The 26,677-nt window shown below is 38.1% G+C and overlaps 1 long non-coding RNA gene across 2 annotated transcripts in view; it reads left to right on the forward strand.

Moving 5' to 3' along the window:
• Nucleotides 1-26,677, forward strand: part of LOC132430667 (uncharacterized) — a 107,811-nt gene that overhangs the window by 7,835 nt on the left and 73,299 nt on the right. For both annotated transcript variants that reach the window (XR_009520543.1, XR_009520542.1), the window contains exon 3: nt 18,058-18,214. This is a non-coding gene — a long non-coding RNA (uncharacterized lncRNA). The remainder of the gene's footprint in view (nt 1-18,057; nt 18,215-26,677) is intronic.

Here is a 26,677-nt window from a genome sequence, read left to right on the forward strand (position 1 = left end):
GTCATTTTTGAAAAATTTACTTTTATAATATACACAAGGTTGGAACAAAAACCTAATGGAGCAAAATGTGAATGATAACAACAATCACAAGTTGTATAATGAACCCTTGATAAATGTTAAGCTCTAACAACTTCGCATGGTGATGTTAATTGTATCACTCTCTAAAAATGTATTAACATGTCTCCAGTCAATAATGTGTTTAAGAGCAATAAAATAGGTAAATATGTGGTTGAATCCAAATGAACACTGGTCAAAGAGTAATGTCCTTTGTAGTTGAAATATATACATGACAGCAATAGTATATAAGTCAATAGAAAAATAAATAAAATTGAAATATTCTAAGATCCTTGCATTTCCAGGAAGAGGGTATATTTTCTTTCTTCCTTTCTTTCTTTTTTGGCCATGCAGCTTGTGGGATCTCAGTTCCCAGACCAGGGATCAAACCCAGGCCCCTGGCAGTGAGAGTGATGAGTCCTAACCACTGGACTGCCAGGGAATTCCCTGTTTTCTAGGGAAACTAATAAGGTAATATATCATATTAAAATAGTATATTTTCAAAGTAATGGGAAAAATAAAGTATTTAATTTTTTTAAAAAAGACAAGGAAAAAAACTTAAACAGGCAGGAAAAAAACCCACCACATTGTAAGATGGTAGAGTAAAACCCAATTAGATCAGTTGTTATATTAAATGAACTTAATTCTGTAGTCTTTTGTTGTTGTTTTGTTTTGTTTTGTTTTTTTAAATCTTGGTCAGGCCACGTGGCTTGCAGGATCTCAGTTCCCTGACCAGGGATTGAACCCAGGCCACGGCAGTGAAAGTACCAAATCCTAACCACTAGACCACCAGGGAACTCCCTAAATTCTGTCGTTTTTTTTTTTAAAGCATTTATTTATTTATTTATGGCTGCATTGGGTCTTTGTTGATGCTCATGGGCTTTCTCTAGTTGTGTCGGGTGGGGGCTACTCTTTGTTGCGGTGCGCGGGCTTCTCATTGTGGTGGCTTCTCTTGTTGTGGAGCATGGGCTCTAGGCGTGCTGGCTTCAGTAGTTGTGGCATGTGGGCTCAGTAGTTGTGGCTCACGGGCTCCAGAGCGCAGGCCTGGTAGTTGTGGCGCACAGGTTTAGTTGCTCCGCAGCATATGGGATCTTACCAGACCAGGGATCGAACTCGTGTCCCCTGCATTGGCAGGTGGATTCTTAACCACTGTGCCACCAGGGAAGTCTAATTCTATAGTTTTAAGACAAACAATTTCAAAAAAATTTTTTTTCTAAAAACAAATATTTGCTCTTTACAAAAGTGTATCTAAAGCATAAGAATGTTTGAAAGTAAAAGAATGGAGTAATATAACAGATAAATGTCTGATAAGAAAGATGAAGAAAAAAGGCACTAAAAATTCATGTGAAAAATGACAAATCATGTAGACACTGAAAAAAAGAGCATTATTTTATTGAAGATTTAGATCAAATGAAAATTCCTTGAAAAGTGAACTTATCAAAACTGACATAGGAATAAAGAGCAAACAAATAATACTATTTAAAAAAATAAAAGAGGGGACTTCGCTGGTGGTGCAGTGGATAAGACTCCGTGCTCCCAATGCAGGGGGCCTGGGTTTGATCCCTGGTCGGAGAACTAGATCCCACATGCATGCCGCAACTAAGAGTTCTCATACCACAACTAAGGAGCCCACATGCTACAACTGAGGAGCCAGCGAGCCACAGCTAAGGAGCCTGCCTGCTGCAACTAAGACCTGGTGCAACCAAATAAATAAATATTTTTAAAAAAGAATAGAAAAGAAAAAATTCTTTAAAATTAAAGAAATTGAATCCATAATTTAAAGTCTTCCCACAAGGAAAACTCTAGTCCCAGATGGCCCCAGTGGTAAATTGTACCACACATTTAAGGAAGAAATAATCCCAGTAACTAATAAATTCTTTTGGAGGACAGAAAAAGAGTATACTTATGTATATATATGGAACTGCAGCTTCAATTAGCATTATAGCCTTATTAAATTTAAAATAATATATTCTTATTCTCCTAAATCCATCTGTCTTGTGAATATGCCACATGGGTGATCTAAATGGGATGTGACAGGAATAATTACCCCTGCATTTTTCAAGTCTTGGATGGTGGCCCTGATACTAGTGTGCCTTCCTCACCCCCTTCTGCAAGATTTGACATTAACTTTATTTTGGGGAGAGAGGGTGCTCAATATGTTACTGAGTCCAAGTTCATACTGCTCACTGCATGATAGGCCAATAAATCATGAGACGAGTCGCTGGGGCAAGAAATAGCGACTTTATTCGGAAAGCCAGCAGACAGAGAAAATGGTGGACTAGTATCCCAAAGAACCATCTTCCCTGAGTTAGAATTCAGGCTTCTTTTATACTAAAAGGGGAGGGGGTAAAGTCCTGGTTCTGGTCAGACTCTGGAGGGGATGTGTTAATTTCTTCCTGCCTGCAGCCATTCACAGATAGGCCTGGTCAGGATGTTTCCTGTGAGCAAAACAATTTGTTGTTAAATTAACAAATTTTAGCTTAACGCTCATTACATGGACGGCAGGATTCTCAGATGTATGTCATCATGTATAATTTAAGCTTATAGGCAACATCCCTTTTGTGATTAACTTGTAGCAATGGCAATAGAATTCAAAGCTTAAAGTAAAAGAAACAGATCCAATATGGAGTCAGATTTGTTCTTCCTTATTACAGTGATACTTCCACTGACCTCTTCTTTCTTTATGGGTTAGGGAGCCAAAGAAGGGATTCTGCCAGTTGCTGAGTTTATCTGTTCCAAAGACACACTCAAGAACTGGGGAAATAACTACAATTTGGTTCTTATCAGCTCCATCAAGAAGTAAACTTGGCCTCCCTCCTCTGACTGGTGGCTCACAATGGTCTTCTGGGTCTAAAGGGATTAGTAAGAACCATTGCTTAATAATCTTGAGATGAATAGGTATTTCCTTTTTTTGCAGTGCACAGTTATCCCTTGGATCTCTTTGTGAAAGTTTAGGTAGAAGGTTTAGAATAGATACTTGTTATTTGCTGGGTCTTTCCTCACCTCATTAATCAGTTTCACCCTCATTAATCATGCTCAGGAATTGTGAACTAATTCTGACCTGAGTTTTGGCAAGGGATTATGACTCTGTTTTGGTGACTCAAGTTGGATCCTTTTTAGTTTTAATGTTTTTTTGTTATACACAACACATAGACCTTAGTGTGCTGCTTGTCTGTTTCAATCCTGAGTAACCCAAGAGCAACTGAGCAGTGCCCAACATCCTTCTGTATCAAACTCCTCTGATTACCCTCCCATCCTACTGCCTATTACAGTAGCCATTCCCATTTTGCCTCTGAAAGTGAGTGGTAAGCTTGGCTTTTGCTAACCAGGGATTCTATTATCCCCTTTAAAATCAGGGAACCCATTTCAATTCAGTATTCTCCCTTCAGTTAACAGATACTTCATTGTGTTTCAAAGAAGTTTGTAATCCCTTCACAAATTTATTTTTTAACCTTATAATTTATTGAGCTGTAATTCACATTCCATACAATTTAAATTCTATAATTCAGTGATTTTTAATATAGTCAGAGATATGAGTAATCACCACAACAGTCAATTTCAGAACATTTTTATCACATCGAGAAAAACCCATATATTTAATTATTACTCCTCTGCCCCTCTATCCCCCCATGCATATCACCCCAATCCCCCAGCCCTAAGCAACCATTAATCTATTTTATGTCTCTATAGCTTACTAAATCCTGGATTTTTATATCAATGGAATCACGTAGTATGTGGTCTTTTGTGGCTTCTTTCACTTAGTATAATGTTTTCAAGGTTCCTTCATGTGGTAGCATATATTAGAACTTCATTCCTTTTTATGGCCAAATAATATTCCATTATATTGATATACCACAATTTGTTTATCCATTCATCCATTAAATAATATCTGGGTTGTTTCCAATTGGGACTATTACAAACAAAGCTACTATGAATATTCATGTACAGGTTTTGGTGTGAACATAGTCTTCATTTCTTTGGGATAAATGTCCATCAGTACAATTTATGGATCATATGGAAGTTGCATGTTTAGTTTTTAGGAAATTGGCAAACTATTTTCCAGCACTTGCTAGCAATGTTTGAATGATTCAGTTTCTCCATATCCTCACCAGCCCTTGGTGTTTTCACTATTTATTTTAGCCATTCTTTTTTTTTTTTTTTTTTTTGCGGTATGCGGGCCTCTCACTGTTGTGGCCTCTCTCGTTGTGGAGCACAGGCTCCGGACGCGCAGGCTCAGCGGCCATGGCTCACGGGCCCAGCCGCTTCACGGCATGCGGAATCCTCCCGGACCGGGGCACGAACCCGTGTCCCCTGCATCGGCAGGCGGACTCTCAACCACTGCGCCACCAGGGAAGCCCCTATTTTAGCCATTCTGATAGATGTGTCATGATATTTCATTGTGGTTTAATTTGCATTTCTCTAATGGTTAATGAATGATGTTGAATCTCTTCTCAAATGATTATTTGCCATTTGTATCCTCTTTGGTGAAATGTTTCTTTATGTCTTTTGCCCATTTTCTAACGGATTGTTTGTTATTTTACTGTTGAATGTTTAGAGTTCTTTATAAATTGCAGATATTAGTCCTTTGTTATATATATGGCTTGCAAAATATTTTCTCCCAGTCTATAGCATATCTTTTCATCCTTTCACCAGCCAAAGTTTTAAATTTTGATGAAGTTCAATTTGTCAGTTTTTTCTTTTATGAATCATGTTTTTTGTGTCAAGTCTAAGAACTCAAGCCTGAATGAAGCACAGACATGTTTTCTCAGTAAGGTACATCACAGACTTCCAGCACTTAGGAACAGTGCACATGCACTATCTTGGGCCATTTTACCCAGCAAAATCACCAACAAAGGGCACAAAATGTGAAAAACGTGGCATGAAGTAGACTGCAAAAAGGACACATGTTTACAATATGAGAGCTGAGGCAAGAAGGGAGAGCATTGCTTTGGTCAACCTTAGCTGGGAACTCTTTCTCCTGGAGAGTTGATGTCTGTCAGTTTTCTGGTAGCCTAGCTGGGAAGGGAGCTGCACCTCTCAGCCCTCAGGAGTCACTGTGCTGGCTGTCCTCTTTTTGCCTCTATAGATCCATTTCCTCTTTCTTTGCCTTAGGACATTGTTATCTAAGAACTGCATCACCTGGGTCCCCTTGCTCTCTGACTTCTGGTTGGATTTGGCTACTTCTTCAGTCCCTGGTCTACAACTGCACTGAAAAGTGTTTTTATAAACTCAACACACATTTCTGTGATTTCTTCCTAACTGTATGCATTTCATGTTATTTCAGAAATTATCTAATTTAGGGATTGAAAAATATTAGTTTACTTTGATGATTTACCTAATAAGATCATAAAAATTTCAACTGCTTAGATATCCTATCTTGTATACATCCTATACATACATACATACATGTATATGTATGTATGTATCATTTAGTGTCATACCTATATATGTATGTATCTATATATACATATATTTGATACAGCTTTCACTACCTTTTATCAATGGAAAGGTTCAGCATGCTGTACACATACAGAATCATTATATGGTAGCAGAGTATATAATAAGAATAGTAGCTGCTAACACTTAATCTCTGTTATCTGTGAAGTAGGTACAAATATTCCCATTTTACAGATTGGGAAGTAGAGGCAGAGAAGTTCAGGAACTTTCCCATGGTCCATGGTGAGTAAGTGGCAGAGCCAGAATGCTACCCATGCAGTTGGACTCTCTAGTCCATGCTCTTAAACACTCCACCATAATATCTCTCAAAAGTTATTGCCTCCTAATAGGATGCTGATGCTGATATTGATGATGGCAGTATTGTGTTCCTATATTTGGGTCCAAATATTCATGTACAGAGGAGCTGCATTATATAGCACAGTTCTTGTGTCTTACCTACCTCACAGCCTAAAGTCATTCAACAAATATTTATCTCTGTCTACCATGTACCTCTTCTGTCACCTTCAGTTATCTTCCCTCTAGTATCTTGTCTTTCTCCATAGGTTTCTTCTCTGTTTTGAGGTGTCTAGTGTGGGATGGAATTGATGGCTAGTGTATGAGCTTACCATCCTTTCTAATGAAACATATCTGGGAAGACCCCAAGGTTTGCATCCACGAAAAGACACTCCAAGGTGTTAAGAGGAATTGATCAAATTGTTCTCATTACTTCCTGAGTCTTATTTCAATGATGATCTTTTCAGTTTTATCGCAACAGCTACACCCATGTCTAGACTCTGATGCTCTGAACCAAACATTGACCTTTGTGCTGATCACTTGAGCTAGGATGGAATTTTTAAAAGTTAAACCATAGAGAGAATGGTAAGGAAATAAAAATTGAAAATACAAGTAGAATAAAAACAACTAATTCTACAACGTTTAGTTTCTGGTTCTATCATGGGAAGCTCTGTCTAAAGAAGAAAAGGGCATCTTCAGAGAATCTGATTTCATTGGTCTGTGATGGGGTCCTTTCTTTAATTTTATTATTGAATAAACTCCAAATATAAAAAGAATTAATGCTGTTCTGATTTCAAATCACATTTTACCTCTTGTCTTCAAAACTGCTGCATCGTAAGGCCTTGCTGGCACAGTGGGAGGAAGTGGCTATTGGCTTTGGGCTTTAATGCCAGTGTAGAGACCCTCAGGTGATGGAGACATCAGGAACGTGGCTCTGCTAGAGCGGTGTGTGTGGTAGAGGTGTTCAGGCAGGTACGGGCAGCAGATTTCTCTGAGATTTAGTTGAGCCAACAAAACAAAACAGAATACAAAGAAGTACAATTGAAACAACTTAATCATCAAATATTTATTGGGACCCTTTCTTTGTGGCAGGTACTGTTCTAATCCCTGGGATATGACAGTGAGTCAAAGTGCCTATACTCATGGAATTAGCATTCTGGTGGAATATATACCATAAAACATACGAAATTTTCTTAATTTTTCTAGATAAATAAAAAATAAGTTTTATTTTTAAAATAAATCATACTGAATTCTTTATCAGTGCATAACTTTTGCAACTGATATAAAAATATGAAGTGGAAGATATATGAATTTTGTAGTTTTTGGAACATTACAGGAAGAATTTCTCTTTGCTTTCCATTCCTGCCCCTTGTTTTTAGAGGATCCCAGTACTTTATTTTATAGAATCCTTTTAGGCATTCAGTTTCAATGTGCAAAATGATCCTTTACCATCTTGGACTGACCTTTCAACCAGGTCATCTGTTTCTTTAAGCACTCAATCAACAAAATATGCCACCTGTTTATATACACAGTGTACACAGTAAGTACTGTTTAGAAATCAAAAAGCCAAAAATAGCTCATATACTGAAAGGAAAAAATCCCCAACAATTTAAAAAGGCCATGGGATACAATTTTCCTATCATTTGAAGAACTAGCAGAGTTCTTAAAAAGAACTAGGAGAGGTTTAAAAAAAAAAACTGTGTGAGAGCTGTCTAAATTAGAAGAGAATCAAGATTAGGAAGTCCATGGAATAGAGAAATGTTACATATAATTGGAAAATAAAGTAAAAAATCCAAGACCAGTGTTAGTGGGTGAATTATGTCCCTCCACCAAAAAAATGTGTATGTTGAAGTTGTAACATACAGTACCTCAAAATGTGACCTTATGTGGAAAGAGGGTGATTGCAGACGTAATTAGTTAGGATGAGGTCATACTGGAATAAGGTGAACCCCTAATCCAATATGACTGGTATCCTTATAAGAAAGAGAAATTTGGACACAGACATGCGCACAGGGAGGATGCCACGTGAAGATGAAGGTAGATCAGGGTGGTGCATCTGTGAGCCAAGGAACACCCATGATTACCAGCAAACTGCTAGAAGTCAGGGGAGAGGCGTGAAACAGGGTGTCTCACAGCTCTCAGAACGAACCAACTTGGCTGAAGCCTTCATCTTGAATTTCTAGTCTCCAGAACTGTAAGACAGTAAATTTCCGTTGTTTTTTTTTTTTTTCCCCCAGCAAATACAACCAGAGAGAATTCAGACTTCCAACAGAGCACATGCAGGCAGTGAACAGGAAACACACACCAGGAGTACAGGTGCTCTGGGCTCTTAAAGGAGAAGAGCTAGAGAAAGGCTTTCAAAGATGAACTGCATTCCTAGTGCTCATAGTGAGAACCCGCAGAAGCTATGGGAAAGCTGTGTAATGTCTGTATTTACCAGGCCAAAATAAATGTACAGGTTATGCCGTAAATGTTCATGTTAGTGTCTTGTTACAGAAATTTTTCTTTCACTATTACCCATCTAAGTATTGGCAGAGTTTATATAATAGCTTCTGCAAGTCACTATGGATGGTGTGACTATGAAATAATGAGAATAATTTCTATAAGAAACATATTTTTAAATGTCTCATTGCTTTTCCATCATATGATATTTTTCAATCCCAGTCATTTTTGGTTGTTTTGGCCATGTGTTCTCATGACGCTGATGCAAATCTGTACTGAATTTAGCAGCCTTGGTATCTTGGTGGGCTCTCTGAAATACCTCGCAGTTCACGATTCTTAGCAAGTTCCTGGTCTCTTACAGACGCCACAAAGTTAAGATTGAAAAAAAAAAAAAAAAAAAAAAGAAGTTAAGATTGATTTGTAAGAGAAAAAGCCTGGACTCTAGGCAAAAGTCATTTCTGAGGTCAGTCAGCTCTTTTTGTTTTTGTGTAAAGTGATTCGGTTTTCTTGCTCTTGTCACTTGAACACATTTTTTTTTTTTTTTTTTTTTCCAGTACGCAGGCCTCTGATGCGCAGGCTCAGTGGCCATGGCTCGCGGGCCCAGCCGCTCCGCGGCATGTGGGATCTTCCCGGACCGGGGCACGAACCCATGTCCCCTGCATCGGCAGGCAGACTCTCAACCACTGCGCCACCAGGGAAGCCCTGAACACATTTTTGAATTGGGTATAGCATTATTTTACCGCTAGTCACTAAACACTTTTCCAGTTTATTTACTTTGCTTAAAAAGTGCCACATCAACTACTAGACAGCTTGGTACAAGGTATTGAATATAAGGTTGTCAACGCTGTGATGACAGGAGAACACAGAATCAGGGCATTCCTGAATTCCAGCTGACTGATGTCCCTGGGAGTCATGAAAACACTGGTGTAGTGACTGCTCTTTCACCGAAGCAATACTGGCTGTATTTCATTTTATTTGCTACACAATGATTTTCATTTGTTCTAAATAAATATTTCCAGTGTCCAGTTCAATGGCTTCTATGGTGAACTGAGAGGAAATTATTTCCTCTTAACAATCTGTTTGAAAATAAGTGAGCATTTTTATAGTTTGAGCAAACTGTTTGTGTGAATAAAGCAGGAACGAACATGTTTGTGCTCATGGAGAGTGTCCAGTCTACTTGAGTCAGGAAAGGATGGAGTTTCCTGTGGTGTAGTAAAACCCGTGTTCTAAGGGAGGTCTTGCACATGCAAAGCCTTGGAGGCTTGCCTCATTCACCTTCAGGTAGAGCACTCAGGAAGCAGGGAAGAAAGAAACCCTAGGGACAGTGAGGAATGAATGAGAAAGGCTGGGCTTCCAATATTGTCCAGTAGCCAGGAGACACTGAGTCATAAAACACACTAGAAAGAATGGCTAATGGAGTAAATCAGAATGCGAAGATTGTCTTAGTGCTAATTAACTTGTTCTGGGCAGAAAATTCATTTTGATTCTCTTGGGTTCTTCCCAGTATGTGCCAGGTTGAGCTAAGGTGTAAGAATCAGTAGTTATGTGGAATCAGTGGGATTAAATTTTGAACTTCTGATACCTTTTTCCATGGACTTGATGCAGTTTAAGGAAATGTGGTATGAGTACTTCACAAAACGGTCATGTCTGCCCACTGTCCCTAGAAAATATCTCAGTAGGTAATCTGGGAAGGTCCTCAGACATTGTAACTGCTGCATGGGCAGGTATTATACTCAGAGCACATTGCCTTTAAATATTGTTAACTACAACAGTAACTATGATGCTAATAAAGCACTTATGTGCCAGGCCCTGTGCTAACTGCTTTATCCACAGAGAATAACCTGCTGATATGCATTTAGCCCCCAGGCCAGAGTCCAGGGCAAGGTGACCCCATGTTTTACTAATTTGATGTTGGTAAGAACTTCCTGAACAAAAGCCATTACATTTGTTTTCATTATATCTTGTTTTTGTTACAGAGACACCAAAAAGTAGAGATTAACTTGTTAATTTAGAAAATAAGTTCTAAAGGCCAAAAGCATGTTAAATCACAAAAAAAAGAACAATGAGGATTCGATAAGCTATTTCTTTCTGGGGATTGGTCCCCTTGATAGGAAGTAAATCTGCAAAATGTATATTGGTAGTTCTTGGGATCTTCTGGTTTTGTCTGTGTCCTGGATTTTCGCTTTGTGTAGAAGGGGTAAAGGTGGGAGTTAGGAAGGTAGGGAGAGGCCCCAGTTAATTCTTATCACTTGGGATTGAGGCCAAAATTTTCTTCCCCTCAGATTCTAGAAATGTATATTTCCTAGCAAATAGCATTAAGTTATAGCTGGTAATGATTTAGGAAAATGTTTTTTACTTTTGAGACCTGAAAGCTATGGACTCCGCGTGTCTTGTGTCTATTACATTATGAAATTTAATTTAATATCCTGTATATATTGCAAAGGTTATTTTTGTTTGTTAAAAAAATTGCAAATTATACCTTCAACTAAATTTTCAAGTTGTAACCCATTCAAGTTTTGAGTACAATGACCAGAATGTATATTTACTCCTTTAAATTAAGACTGTGTAGAATATAATTATAGTATATTCCTGTTATATTAAATGATTTATAAATATTACTTTTCATTTAGAGTCCCTAAATAGAGAAGAAATAATAAGGAAAAGGCAGAATATCAAACACTCACTTAACTACATACACATTTAAAAGGAATTCAGTTTCTCTTTGAATCATTCAGTTAGAGGCATGGGCTGTCTCTGAACTCAATCTTCCCTGTTGAGCAGGTCTACCAAGATTTTTATCAAAATCTTACACAGCTCTTCCAAGGGGATGTTTGAGGAGTTGAGGTCAAAGGAAGAGACTTTGGAACTTATCAGGCTACAAGCAGAAAGGTGATCCGAGAAAAACAACAACAACAAAAAGGGCTTTACTTTTCATGTCACTACAAAGAGAATTTGAAAAGTCCAAAACAAAGGTCTTCACATAGTTGCTTTTTAAAAAAGAAAACCCCAAACAACCTAGACTGTAATTTTAATAGGCTTTTGAGCAGATCTTTGCTTTAACTGAAACACAGTTTTTAAATGCCAGCTTAGTATTTCTGGCTAAGATTGACAGGGACTCCAGTAGTATCAGGCACACCTAGTACTCAGATCGTGGATTCTCATACCATTCTCCAGTGGAAGGAGCTGCGCTCCTTGGAGAAATGGCTGCTTGTAGGGCTGGGGCAGGACATTAATAAGATGAGCCTGGAGTATCTTGTAGTGCCAGAAAGTAAGGAAGTGCTAAAAGGAAGGAAGAAAGAAAGAAAGAAAGGAAGAAAGGAAGGAAGGAAGGAAGGAAAGGAAGAGAAAGAACGAAAGAAAGAAAGAAAGGAAAAAAAAAAAAAACCCCACAGTGACAAGTGATGAAGTACTCAAAAACAAACAAAGAAAAAACCCAAAAAAATCCCTTATACACAAAACCCCACAATGATAGCGGTCTGGATATAGGAGCCAACTGAAAGAGCTCTCAATGGCCAATTTGAGTGACAAAATTAACAAAGTAGTACAGGACTACTACTAAAGTATCAAAGTATGAAATAAAATCCATGAGTCCATACTGATATAAATAAGTGATTAAATAAATAAATGAGGGAGAACACACACATTTCCCTTACAAAAGAATACCAAATAATTTATGTTGGTACTCTGCCCTCAAGAAGGTGGAGTATAATTCCAAACTTTTAAGTATGGGCTGCACACAGTGACTTTCTTCTAAAGAGTACAGGATGGAAAAAGGAGAAAAAAAGGTTAACTGCACACTGGGGGAAACTGGTAAACACTGCCTTAGCTAGGTAATCAAGGTTAGTGTCAACAGTGATGTTATGTTGATAGCATGTATATATATATATATATTTTTTTTTTTGCGGTACGCGGGCCTCTCACTGTTGTGGCCTCTCCCGTTGCGGAGCACAGGCTCCAGACGTGCAGGCTTAGCGGCCACGGCTCACGGGCCCAGCCGCTCCGCGGCATGTGGGATCTTCCCAGACCGGGGCACGAACCTGCGTCCCCTGCATCGGCAGGCGGACTCTCAGCCACTGTGCCACCAGGGAAGCCCGCATGTATACTTTTGATAGGATGTGATGAAAATGGTAGTTGACCTCTGTGGTCTTCATCCCCAAAACACACTACTCCAGTCTAATCATGAGAAAAACACCAGACAAATCCTAATTGGGGGACATTCTAGAAAATATCTGACAGATAATCCTCAGACTATAGAGGACATTAAAAAAATAAAAAAATAAAAAAAGGAAAGGAAAGTCTGATAAACTGTCACAGCCAAAAGGAGCCTAAGGACACATGACTACTAAATGTAATGTGGTGTCCTGGATGGGATCCCAGAACAGAAAAAGGACATTAGGGAAAACCTGAGGAAATCTGAATAATACTAATGCATGAGTATTGGCTCATTAATGTGACAAAGGTACCATACTAATGTAAGATGTTAATAATAGGTGAAACTGGATATGAGGTAAATAGGAACTCTGTACTATTTTCCCAGTAATTTTGTAAATCGAAAATAGTACTAAATTTAAAAGTTTATTAAAAAAAAGATTAGCAGGGAATATAATTGGGGGAAATCAGTAATACTGTTACTTTGGACTTGTACCAGCCTCTTCTCCTGCTTGTTTAAAAAAAAAACAAAAAAAAACTTCTGTGAAAAGTCTCACTTGTCCTCACACTGTCTGAGATATACAGATGGCCAATATTTTTTTCTTGATTATAACAGGGAAGGAAAATATAGTTGTCTACTTACCCTACTGTTGAATTAGATGGTGTGGGCATCCTAGAATAAAAACAGGAAACAAACCCTAATTTATATTAAGGACTTTTTAAAGCTTACATTCCTGTTAGAAACTTGCTTAAGAATAAAGATGTATCCCATTTGCGAACTACAGTGTCTTTAAGATAATGATTTTGCATTTCTAACTTCTTCTAATGATAATAGAGCTCTGGTTCTTACTGATGTTCACTCTCATAGGCAGAGCACCAAAGTGTTCTGAGGTAGCCTGACACCATGCATGGGGTACAATTACATGACCTAAAGTGATCAGAGTGTGGCCTGGTTGGAGAAAATATATAAGTACGGTGTGTGCTTTGTCCCTTTGCCCAGGATTGCTCATCTCTCATGATAGTAAATGTTGCCCAGTTGCAGAGAGGCTAGAACAAAACTGAACAAGTTCCCAGAGGCATGGCTTTTCTGAATCACTTCATTTGAAGGTTGGGTACTTACTAATTACTCTGAACCCTACATGCCAAGAAATAACAATGCAGCCCAGGGACAAACTCCACACTAGAGAAGGATTGTCATCTGCTTTCATTGCATTTCAGCAATTAGTTTCAGCCTATGCAAATATTTCTGAAATATTTCAGTTATGAAAAATGAACTGACTTATCAGTTGTAGTAAAGGCAGTAAAATTGAATATACTGTTTGCTTTTTTATATGTTCCTCTATTTAGCAAGTGGTACATAAGCCATGTAATTTTATTAGTCCATAATGTATTATAAACAGACAATTCATGTGAACCTTAAAAGGTTTATATCTTTCTTTATTTGGACTCTAAGTTTGTTGGAACTAAAAAAAAAAAAAAAAAAAAAGCATGTTTTCCAGTTATATTTCTGGTTGAGTAGGGGAATGGGAAGCAATGACTATAGGAGTCTATGAGATCTAGACTTACCAGATTGGCTATTATATATGAAACATTAAATCAGCATCTAAATTTTTTCTCATGTGACAAATTTAGCTGATATTGACAAGTACATGCCTAAAATTGATTTGATTCAACATGGATAAAATTATACATATATACACATATATATATGTATAACTGAATCACTTTGCTGTACACTTGAAACTAATACAACATTGTAAATGAGCTATAATTTAAAAAAATGGAAAAATAAGAATAAAAATTTAAAAAGAAAAGCTTTCTTAAAAATTCAAAGTTTGAAAGGATAAAATGAAAATAAAAAATGCTCAGAGACAGCAATTGCTTGAACCTATCCATGATTTTACTGCCACTCTAATACTTTTCAGTTTACTAATCCCAAAGGGATATACAAGGCCCAGCAACCACAAATTTCATGTCTTTTTGGCTCCCTCTTGTGGCTGAACTCTATATTAACTTCTTACCTATAAACAGATTCCTAACAATTCTAACAAAGGTAAAAACTAATGTTTTCATTTTTACTTCAGTGCTGTTGGTGTTTTATTTTTATCTGAAAATTTAAAAGCATGCCTTTGTAATATATACAACAAACTATTTCAAAGAGCAAAAAACAATATAGTAGAAAATAATTCCTCTAAGCAAAGGGTAAATTAAGTATTCTGTATCCAAAAAAGAGACTTAGGGAGTAATTTTATTAAGAGTTATTTGTAGATTGTCATAACAAACCTCTCTCATAAAATTCTGATTAAAAATTTTGTTGAGGGCACTAGGGCTTTTTCTATGAACCTTTTAAGAAACGTTAACAGATTCTTATTAGATTGAATAACTAGATCAAAGGCAGGGAAATGGGCCAAGACGATCTGTATGAATCTTTTCAAACATTACTATTCCTTATTTCCTACTTTTTTCTTTGTTTAAGTGCAACAAACTGTTAGTGGATTTTAGTTTATTTGTTTTATTTTTGTTGTTTTGGTCTTGGTTTCTGTAATCAATAATCTCTACTGAAAAAAAAGGAACACTTGTTTTTCTATAAGTTCCCACTTTGGAGCTTTTTTATTTTGCATATAACTCATTTCCACTTGAAAATGTTATTTGATCTCATATAAGGAAAATAAACCTCAAACTTACAAAGAATCATTTCCATAGACGTCACTTTTTTTGTTCTGTGACAAATAATAAAATTGTTCAAGAGGAAGCTTTCTGAAAAGAAAGAAAAGATTAAATTGAACATCTTTTTAATAACACAGTGTAATGGTGAGATTGTAAAAGATAAAAATAGACTAATACAACGATGTATATATGGTAATTCAGTATGTGAAAAGATGGCATTTTAAATCAGTGGAAAGAGTTTACTTTTCAATAAACAATGCAGGAGAAATTCACTAGCCATTTGGAAAAAAAGATTTTTATTTCATATTACAGAGATAATTTCAGATGAATTAAAAATCTAAAGAATTAGGGAAAAGCATACAAATATTAAAAGAAAATATACAAGAATATGTTTTTTTCTTAGTGGTAGGGAAAACATTTTAAATAAGATTTTAAAAAAGTCAAAAATCAAAAGGAAGTTTGATAACATCAAGTGAAAAACTTCTGAAGACAAGACAGCATAAAAAAGCTCAAATAAAACAAAGATTGGAAGAAATGTTTACAATAAAGATACATAAGGGATTAATATCCAGAACATAAAGAACCAATAAGAATCTATAACTAAAAGACAAGCAATAAAAATGGGCAAAGAATAAGAACAGAAAAGGAAATATAAACGGTCATACATAAGAAAACATAAACGTAAGAAAAAAAGTACTTAACCTAATCAGAGAAATGCATTCTGATAACCATGATAACATTTTTATTCATTAGATAGGCAAAAATTATACAGTTTGATAATATAATACAATTGGCCAATAGTATGGTGAAATGGATACTTTTAGACAATACCATGAGAATATAAAGTATTTGGGCTATATCTACTAAAATTAAAAATATTCATATATTGTGACCCATAACTTCGACTTAGGATTTTCCCTAGAGAAACATTCATTTGTGTATTGAGCTCAGGGAGGCCTGTACAAAGATATTTATTACATTCAATTAATACAAAAGAAAAAAAATACAAGAATGGCTAAATAATCTGATGTATCCATATTGTGGAACACTGTGAGAAATTAAAAAGAATGAGATAGATTGTATTTACAATCTTTAGATTGCAGTTTTAGGTTCACAACAAAGTTGAGGAAGGTAGAGAGATTCCCAAACACCCTTTACCCTGCACATGCTTATCCTCCCCCATTATCAACACCTCCCACCAGAGTGGTACCTTTGCTAGGACTGATGAACCTCCACTGACACATCATTATCACCTGAAGTCCATAGTTTACATTAGCCTTCACTCTTGGAGCTTGTGATGTTTTTTTGTTGTTGTTGTTGTTTGTGGTACGTGGGCCTCTCACTGTTGTGGCCTCTCCTGTTGCGGAGCACAGGCTCTGGACGCGCAGGCTCAGCGGCCATGGCTCACAGGCCCAGTTGCTCCGCGGCATGTGGAATCTTCCTGCACCGGGGCACGAACCCATGTCCCCTGCATCAGCAGGCGTACTCTCAACCACTGCGCCACCAGGGAAGCCCGTAATGTTTTAATATATATTGTAGTGCTGAACTGTTCCTCGCTGCTCAATATCTTTTGAACACCCACCCTGTATCTCATCTACCCAATGTAGATTCCAAAAAACTTGCTTTCTCAGCCTTTGAGATTGGCCCTAAAGTATGAGGGTTATTCATACCCCACAAGAACGCTCACCAACAGAACCCCACACTGAGGATGTTTGTAATTAGATAGATAATATGATCAAGTCTGTGGGCATCAGCCAGGTTTTCTCCAGTCACCCTGGTGCTTGCTCAGTGGCTTCATAAACTAAATTATCATGGGGGCAGGGGCAGAAGTTCTTATTTATGGACTCAGCAACATGACCTCATCAAAACTGACCTGGCCACATGTGAGTTTACCAGCAGAAGTTACCAACCCTAAGTAATTCATAGAGAAAAATCTCTCTGGGTGTACTGGTCAGCCACCTGGTGGGAGGCTGATTACATTCAACCCCTTCCATCTTGAAAGATGATTTATCCTCACAGGACACTTCTAATTATGGATTTTCCTTTCCTCCTCACTTCACTTCTGCCAGCTACATCATCAGTGGAATGTAACAGAATGCCTTATTCACTGCATGCCATCTTAAACAATATTACTCTTGACTAAGGAACTCAATGTATCACACAAAAAATAAGGCAGTGGTTGAATTTAAGGGTTCACTGGCCTTGTCATATTTACAGAGTGGTAGCATAGCCTATTGACAATTCAGCTATGGCTGAATGTTATCCTGAAGTGTGGCACATGCTGTGAAGCGGTGACTAATAAATAGTTTCCCCCATAGCCAGAATGCATGGTCTAAAAAGCAATAGGGGGAAGTGGGAGTGATGCCCTTCACTCTTATTATTACACTCGAGGAAATCTTTACTTCCTCCCCAGCCACCTTGGGCTTTGCTGGTTTAGAGGTTAAGGGAGAAATGCTTCCATCAGACGACACAACAATGGTCCCGTTGAACTGGAAGCTGAACTGATGAGGTCGTAATCTGGGGCTCCTTATGATTCTGGAGAAAACAGCCAAGAAAGAATTATTCCAAGTAGGCTGGGATGATTGATCCTAAATATCAAGGGTAAGAGGATTGCTGCTATACCATGCTGGGGGAAAGGAGTATTTCTAGAACCTAAAGCATCTTTTGGACACCTCCTAGCATAGCTTCCAGTGGCATAAAATTAATAGAATACTGTAGTATTCTATTACTGCACACAGGCAGAACCACTAAGAGCTTAGATCTCTCAGGAACAAATTTGGGGCTGCCCCACAAGGTAATGAATTCCTACTAGCTAAGGGCAAGGGAACTTGAAATGGGTAGTGGAGGAAGGAAATTATAACACCAATAATAGCCTCAGGACCAGCTGTAGACTGCAGTCACTTCCCATATTTCCTTCCTTGCTATGTCCTGTATACATACATACATATATGTATATACATATATATATATAACTTTTCTTTATTTCCTCTCCCTTTTCCTTATTATTTCATATAGGGTGTGTTGGCGATGGTTTACTTTATTTAATGCCTAAATGTGGACTATCAGGACAATATTATGACTGAAATAGAGAGGAGTGACCATCACCAAGTGATCCTGGACTTGGAGCTGGATGCAGGAACTGATGAGACTTTGGATCTCCTCTTTTGGGGAGGTGAGTGCATTTTCATTTGTGTGAAAAATGTTGCATTTTCTTACACTGGAGCAGCAATTCTCAAACTTTGCTGCACGTTAGAATTACCTGAGGGATTTTATTAAAATGCATATTCTGTTTCAGTAAATCTGGGATGGGGCCCCAGATTTTGCATTCACCATTTCCTAGGTGATGCTCATGCTGCTGGTCCATGGACCACTTGTTCAATAGAAAAGCACGTTACTGTTGTTGCTGCTATTGTTTAAAGTGACAGTCAGCTGGCACTGATCGCTATCTAACATCTTTACCATATCCTCTGTACATTTTGCTAGCTTTCCACATTTTGAACACCCCACTTCCCTAGGTAGCATCCAGAAAATCCACTTCCCAGCCTCCCTAGCAACCAGGGTGCAAATGTGTACCCTAAGTTCTGCTGTCATCCGCATCTGCACTAGACTTTGGTTTGAATGTGAGTAGCCTCAGAACACGGGCTTCAAGTGGGGCATCCATATTGCTCATAAGGTAGAATCAGAGGTGTCCACTTTTAGCAGAGGCACTTCCCTGGATGAGGCCAGTCCTGGGAATGAGTCTGGCTATTATTTCTGGAAGCTTAGCAATTAGCCTATTTCTCTAGCCCTCCTACAGTTTTGTGAGTTAACCTATTATCCTCTAATAACCTCTTCTTAAATGAGCCAGAATGGATTCTGTTATTTGCAACTAAAAATCCTAATGCATACAAATGAATAAGTTGTACAATTAAAATTTAATTAAAAAAAGGGACTTCCCTGGTGGTGCAGTGGTTAAGAATCTGCCTGCCAATGCAGGGGACACGGGTTCGAGCCCTGGTCTGGGAAGATCCCACATGCCGCCGAGCAACTAAGCCTGTGCGCCACAACTACTAAGCCTGTGCTCTACAGCTCATGAGCCACAACTACTGAGCCCGCATGCCACAACTACTGAAGCCTGCACGCCTAGAGCTCGTGCTCTGCAACAAGAGAAGTCACCAAAATGAGAAGCCTGCGCACTGCAACAAGGAGTAGCCCCTGCTCGCCGCTAGAGAAAGCCCGCGAGCAGCAACGAACACCCAACGCAGCCAAAAATAAATAAATAGATTTTAAAAATTCATTTAAAAAAAAGAGAGGAGTGAGAGAAAGGGGCAGAAAAAATATTAAAAAAAAAGAACAAAAGTAGTTTTATTAGAAACATGAACTTTAAAAAAATCAAATGTAATTTGGTCTAAATGAGATAATGTCTATAAAACACTTAGCACAATGTGTGGTATATAAAAGTTCTTGATTAATGCTGCTGTTTAAAAAAGATATTTTCTTATTTTTATGGAAATGGCACATGCTTATTATAAACATTTCAGTAAGTACAAAAAAAGCACAAGTAACCTCATGTAGAACATGATTCTAGATATCTCTCTAAAAAATAGATGTAAAGAAGTAAGGAACGGAGAGATGGACAGCTCTAGTCAGAACTAAAGTTTCAAGAATTGGATCAAAGTTCATGAAATTTCTAAAAGAAAATTAAATTTTTTTTCTTTGTTTTCTGGCCGTGCCATGTGGATTACGAGATATTAGTTCCTCAACGGGGATTGAACCTGGGCCCTCAGCAGTGACAGCATGGAGTCCTAACCACTGGACCACCAGGGAATTCCCTAAATCTTTTTAATTTTATTAGCATCTAACAGATGAAAAGGTAAACCTGAAGGAATTCCTGAACTATAGATAAATATCTCTTTATTACATAGATATAATTTTATACAGATATTTTAGAAATTTAGGAAAAAGTTTTTGAAACATTTAGGATTTTGGAATCATTATCATTTTTTAGATAATATTGACTCTCAGGCATGAAAGATAAGATGATAAACCCAGTTTCACTCACTTCTGTTTCCTTTCCCTGATCTCCCCATTTTGGTTGTTTATATAATCTGTACTTTGCCAGGGCTTATAACATTACTGTAGAACACTGGTTCTACAATAATAATTTTCCCTCTACAGGGGAAAATTCCCACTCCTTCCAGTCAGGGAAGTGCCCATACCCAGGGGCTTCTGCTCATTCCCTGAAGTCATCATTGCATTCCGGAAGAGCACACGTTCTGCAGAGCCTCATCTCTTGAAATCTTGCTGTTTTTAAATAGGGGCTTTTTGAGGCTTTTTGTCTACTCTTGAGGCTTTTTGTCTTTTCTGATAGGATTATCTACTCAATCTTTTAATCTCTTCAAACTGGAGAATTAGCAGATTTTGTAGACTCACCTTGCCTCAACATGCATTTGGAATGTAGGGGTGGGGGTAGGTATAATGCCTCTCAACCAATAGTGTGGCTTCCCCATGTACTCCCAACACTTACAGGGAGAGTTTGAAAACATGTGTGGGTGGTTTCATTTTGGTTGTCACAATGAATGCAAGATGCTACCGGTATTTATAGGTAAAGGGCCAAAGATGCTAAATATCTTGCAATGTGCGCGACAAAGAACTGCCCTGTCCAAAATGCTGTCTTGAGAAACACTTAGGAACTGGAATAAACTACACAGAATTATCTTTCCTTGGCACATTAAAATTAATGGCATAATTTTATGGCATCCTTTTATTGTTTGGGGGCTGCTGGTAAATTTTGTATTTGTTTTATTTTTTAGGCGATAGGAGTGGGATATTCTGTGATCCTATTCCCCACGGGGAGTGGGGTGAGTTGTATCACAACACCCACCAAAAATCTCCTCCGGGGAAGGTGACAGGGTGTGGTTATGAGAACAAGCTTTTACATGGGCCAGAGGAGGCTTGACCCGTCAGAGAACTGAAAAATACTGTTAGTTTGTTTAAAAGGCTCTTCTTGGGGAAAAAGAAAAATATTGTGATAGAAGTTATTCCCTGTTAGGAAATAAGATAAAACCTATTCTGTAGTTGTTTGCCAAGTGATTTACATTGTATCAGAAGATATTTATACTTTGTCTTAAATATATTTTTAAGAGATAAATATGCCAAACTGATAACATTTAACATAAAAGGGTGTGAAGAGAATCTGAATACATTAGCCTGCATTTCTGAATCAGGGATGGCTGACATTTTAATTGGAACAAATATTTTCTCTCCCAGTATCCTAGGGCTGCATTCAATAAGATACTAAACACAAACCTCTCATTTCAAGCTGGGTTTCCCTTAAGAAGCTAGTCTTTTGCTTTCTTTTTACACACTGGAATTCTGTGAGTATACTTGTAATTCTTTTAGAATATTGTGCATTTTTTTAATATACAGATTTTGGGGACCAGGGCTGTAAACTCCCTAAGGAGCTAGCTATACCCCTAATCTCTAGACCAATGCTTGCTATACTCAAATTACTGAATAAATGAATAGCTGGAATAAGCGAATGAATGAATAGGTGAAAAGAATGTGGGATTTGGAGTTAGATAAAACTGGACTCAAATCCCTGTTCTGAAACTTCATAGTTGTCTGACCCAAGGAGAGGTAATGAATCTCTTGGGTCTCTATTTATTGTAAAACCAGGATAACAATATCTACTTTACAAAGATAACATAAATCTATATTATATTAGAAAGTAAGTTCCATGAGAGTGAGGGCTTAAACAAATCTGTTGGATGAGTTAATGAACTTGAAGTCCTATCTATAATGTGTCAATATTTGCATCTTTCCAATTGGACTTTTCATTTGTCTGCTTTTTATTGCTTTATTGAGGCTTTCCATAAGGCTGCCACATGTCCCTATTGTTACTGTTTTTCTCTCTAGCTGTGGCTTGTCTTTCCTGATTTATTTCTTTTAACCTAGTTAGCTAGATTGTTAGTACACTGGGTAACCAGGATTGGATAAAGCAGGAATAACCAGGCTGTGTGTGGAGAAGGTGTGATGGATTTTGCTTTGAGTAAATTTCATACTTCTTAATGTGACATCTAATTTACTGCTCAGATTTTTTTTGTGCTTTCCCTTCAGTTTTAACCTGTACTTTGAATAAAGTTGCTGAAAGGGTAACTTTAAGATTTATAAATGATGACTGAAATATTTTAATACTTGAAAACAATGCCCAGTAGATTCTAATTGATAAACAAATTAGAAATCAAAAGTTAAGAACATCTGGGTGACTTCCCTGGTGGTCCAGTGGTTAAGAATCTGCCTTCCAATGCAGGGAACGTGGGTTCCATCCCTGGTCAGGGAACTAAGATCCTACATGCTGCGGGGCAACTACTGAGCCCGCGAACCACAACTAAGACCCAATGCAGCCAAATACATAAATTAATTAATAAAAAATATTTTAAAAAAGTCAAGAACATCTGTAAAATTAGGCCAGCTATTTGCTCAAGTCAAAAAAAATAATAATTTAATCTTTCTCAGGAGCCTTCCTATTTAGTTTTAGATAAAATGTGATTAGCAAGGGAATTAAATTCATCAAAATTTCTGATCACATACTTAAACATCTCTAAGGAAAGCAAAGTCATTTATAACATATTTTTTACTGAAATTAGAAATTTTATAATTAGTGTCTTTTTTTAATTTTAATTTTATTTATAGTTTTAATTATAAAATTTTTTACTAATTTTATAATTAGTGTCCCATCTGTGTCTTTTCATAAATAGTAAAAGTTCGGAAGTAGATTTAAGTTAACAAAGGACTCACAATAGAAATATAGATAATCGAATAATAATGACCTCTGTGTGAGGGACTGGAAGTTTATTTACCTTGGCCAGGTTTCTCCACCAAATCCATAATGCTGGTGTCCTTTGCCCATGACACGAGGAGGTTCACATTTTGGCCTGTGTTCCTCAGGGAGTGAAATGGGTATTATGCCACCATATTCCCTTTCAGCGCCCCACGGAAGCCTACATCGTTGGAGTGACTCCCTTAATTCCTGATACTGGGAAAAAAGAGAGACTTTTGAAATAGCTTCAGCATGGAATGCTATGCTCTGTTTGTGTCCCCCCAAATTTATATGTTTAAATCCTAATGCCCAGTGTGATGGTATAAGAAGGTGGGACCTTCAGAAAGTGCCTAGGTCATGAGGAGCCCTCATGAATGGGACTAGCGCTCTTGTAAGAGAGACTCCCGAGGGCTTGCTAGGCCCTTCTACCATGTGAGGATACAGCAAGAAGGAGCTGGTCAGAAATACATATTCTCAGGCTCCATCCCAGACCAAGGAATCAGAATTTGGGGGCGGGTAGAGCCCTGTAATCTGTTTTAAACAAGCCCTCCAGATGCTTCTTTTGCATGCTTAAGTTTTAGATGCACTGCTCTGTTCAACAGTTACCTTCCATAGGAAACAGGTCTCCAATAGTCCCACACTTTACAGCTGTACCGTTCAGTAGGTTGGAGACATGGAAGTTTCCTAAATTTGGCCGGTAGGACTAGTGTGATGTTGAAAACTGGTAGTTCAGATGACTTTCTCTGTTCTTTCTTAACAAGGGAATAAAGGGCAAGGATGCTTACTCACTGCTGTAACCATGTTTTACAGGAAGTACTCAGTGGATGTCTGTTAAATGAATGCATGCCTGAGTGAATGAGCAAGGCCTAAGAGACTAATTTGTTTCCTGGACTGCAACTTATGACACAGAATGAAAGCTTCAGGCTAGGGAGAAGGCCTCACAAAACTCTTAAGAATATCTGGCTAAAGATCTGCATCCTAATTAGGAAGGATTTAATGTCTTCCAGTTTCCACTAATGGCAGTCTGAAATATTTGGACTAACCTTCCCACTGAAAATAACTAAAAATGCTGAAAAAGCAGCTTTGAGGTTGGTGAACATGTGGAGATGGGGGGTCAGTGGCACCCTCAGACCTCATGTAAGTTCTGCACCCCTTCCCACATACCTTGCCCTATGCATCTCTTCCATCTGGCTGTTCTTAAGTTATATCTTTTTATAATAAACCTGTAATCTATCACCAAAAGATGAACAGTACAGGGTTCTAGAGAATAAAGAACATTGATTCATCACAGTTTCCACAGCACAGCTGTGGAAAAAAGAGGACAGGCCATTGTAGACAAGGACTCTGGCACACTCACCACGGAATCCCCAGGATATAGTATAGTTCCTTGCAAATATATGGCGCTCAACAAATATTCATTGACTAGGTGGTTTTCCTTGAGAGCAGACAATGACATGATAATCTTAGAAAGGGAACCAATTGTACTTTGGGTTAAATTTTCTTGGAGAAGTTGAATTCTCTTTTTATTTGACTGTTTTGATTTGCTGGGAGAAGACAAAATGAAACAAAATGCTGAAAAGAAAAAATAAGAAAAGCTTCTTAAAAACAGCTCATTGTTAATAAGACAGAAAGGGATACCAGGGCTCCATAAGAGGAAAGACAGGAATCCAGAGAGGTAAACAAGCACAGAAGCCACTTTTGCCCTTAGGGCAGTGCTGATTCTGGCGAATTTTTGTTTTAAGGGTTTTGCAGGGTGAGGAGCACAGAAATCAGCCAGGTGAGGAACTGAAAGGACACCATCTCCGCAATAAGCTGGGACCTTAAAAGGCTTCCCACTCATGTTAAAAGTGAGTCAGGAATAAACCAGCTCTCTCATCTTCTGCCCAAGTTTGCACCTGTCCATGACTTGAACTTAGATTTAAGTGGTCTGGGATACCTCCTGTACATATATATGCAAGACCAACAGGATTCCCTTCTGGAGGGAGGATTCTTGTGGGAATCATTGTCTAGGATGAGTTCTAAAGGATGAGTAGGACTTATCTAGGTGCAAGAGAGGGAATACCCTAGGCACGGGGGAATAACATGTAAAAAGGCCTAGAGGTTAGAAAGGTTATGGGATTGAAAATTCCTGACAGTGCTGGCTCCAGAATCCTTCTTGGGGGAGGACTTGCTTGTTTTATAAAATATTTTGTTAGGTCGCTTGGTAAAGAGACAGAGACTCTGCAAGTACAGGTGTTGCTAAGGACTCAAGCAACCCAAGATTTGTTAAGCTGCTCTGCAGTGGAAGGGATTTGGTTTTTTGCTCTCGAGAGAGGAAGATGAGAGGAAAGGGAAGTAAAGGGAGAGGAAGAGAAAAGGCCAGCAGGATGGTAAGGGATTGCATTGGGTGAAAAGCCAGTGAGAGAACTCTGGTGACAGCTGGGCTAAAGAAATTTAAAAAATACACAGAAGCTACGGCTAATAAGGGGCTTTTAGTTATGTATTGTATGGTGTGATAGGATTCTTCCTTTTGACCCCTAACTGATTAGTGAAATTCACCAGGCTCACAAGTGCTCTGTGTGGATGGGGTCTTTGGAGGAACCTAAAAAAATGACTGAGTTTCACACCTGGGTCAAAACGTTGTTGAACAGAATCAGTATAGGTGGAACCAGGAACCCAAAGTCAGTAATGACCAACCCCCCACCCCCATCCTGGGAATTTGGATAAATTTTGAGGAAGGCTTTGGATTTCCAGAAGGCACGGAATAAAGATTTGAGTGGAACTTATCTGGATCTTAAGGGCTGAGAAGACAGAGTTGAATTTTGGGTTATGTCAGTAGAGCTGTGTGAGAGGGGAAGCAAGAGAGGAAGACAAGGACAATATCCTGCACAGCCTTATGGGCCCTTTGGACTATACCGTCTGAGCAATGGGGAGCCAGTTAGAAACATGGGAAGGGAGCTCAGAGAGAGAAGTGTGGACTGTAGAGCTGCTTTCTTCTTTGTACCAGGATAGCGTTTGGCTTAATGTAATCCCCCTGTACATATTTGCTGAATGAAATGAAGGAGTAACACTCGGGACTGTCTTATACGTGGAATGCATTAGCTCATAAAGTCACTAGACAGGGGTTGCACTAGATAGGCATTGGCAAATTATGGCCCACAGGCCAAATCCAACCTACTGCCATTTTTGTAAGTAAAATTTTATTGGAATGCAGCCATGACCATTCATTTATATACTGGCTATTGTCTATGGCTGTTTTCACCCTACAACAGCAGAGTTGAGTAGTCTGACCGAGACTATAGCACCTGAAATATTTACTATCTGGTCCTTTACAGAAGTCTGTCAACCGCTGCATTAGCTAGTGAAGGAGAATCTGGTGACCACTGATTTGGGGTGCTGTAGAAGGGATGCAGGTATTCAGTTCTCAGACCTCTGAGGTATGATCTATGACTGTGATCAACAGCCACAGTTTGGGGGGCATGACAAGTGAAAAATATTTAAACACGTTTGATTAATGACAACCTAAGCTTTAATATCTAAGTTTTTAAAAGTTACATTTAAATTAGATGAGTTAATTTCTCAGCATCTGACCCTCATATATTACACTAGCCTAGGAAGATGAGCCAGTAGCATATGTTAATCAGTCATTTGGGTTGGCATTCATCTAAAGCCAGTAAGTTGCAGGAGACCATTTAAAATAAAAGGCAAAGCAAAAATAAGTCATATTTCTCTTTCATTTTAGCGTCTTACATTCCCTGCCATGCCCTAGCTTTAATATTAACAGAATTTATAGAAGGAACTAATTAAATTAAATATTGAAGTTTTAGGATTAAATAACTTCATAGCTTAAATAAT

This window comes from Delphinus delphis, chromosome 9 (assembly GCF_949987515.2).
Source record: "Delphinus delphis chromosome 9, mDelDel1.2, whole genome shotgun sequence".
In the NCBI taxonomy this organism is placed as follows: Eukaryota; Metazoa; Chordata; class Mammalia; order Artiodactyla; family Delphinidae; genus Delphinus; species Delphinus delphis.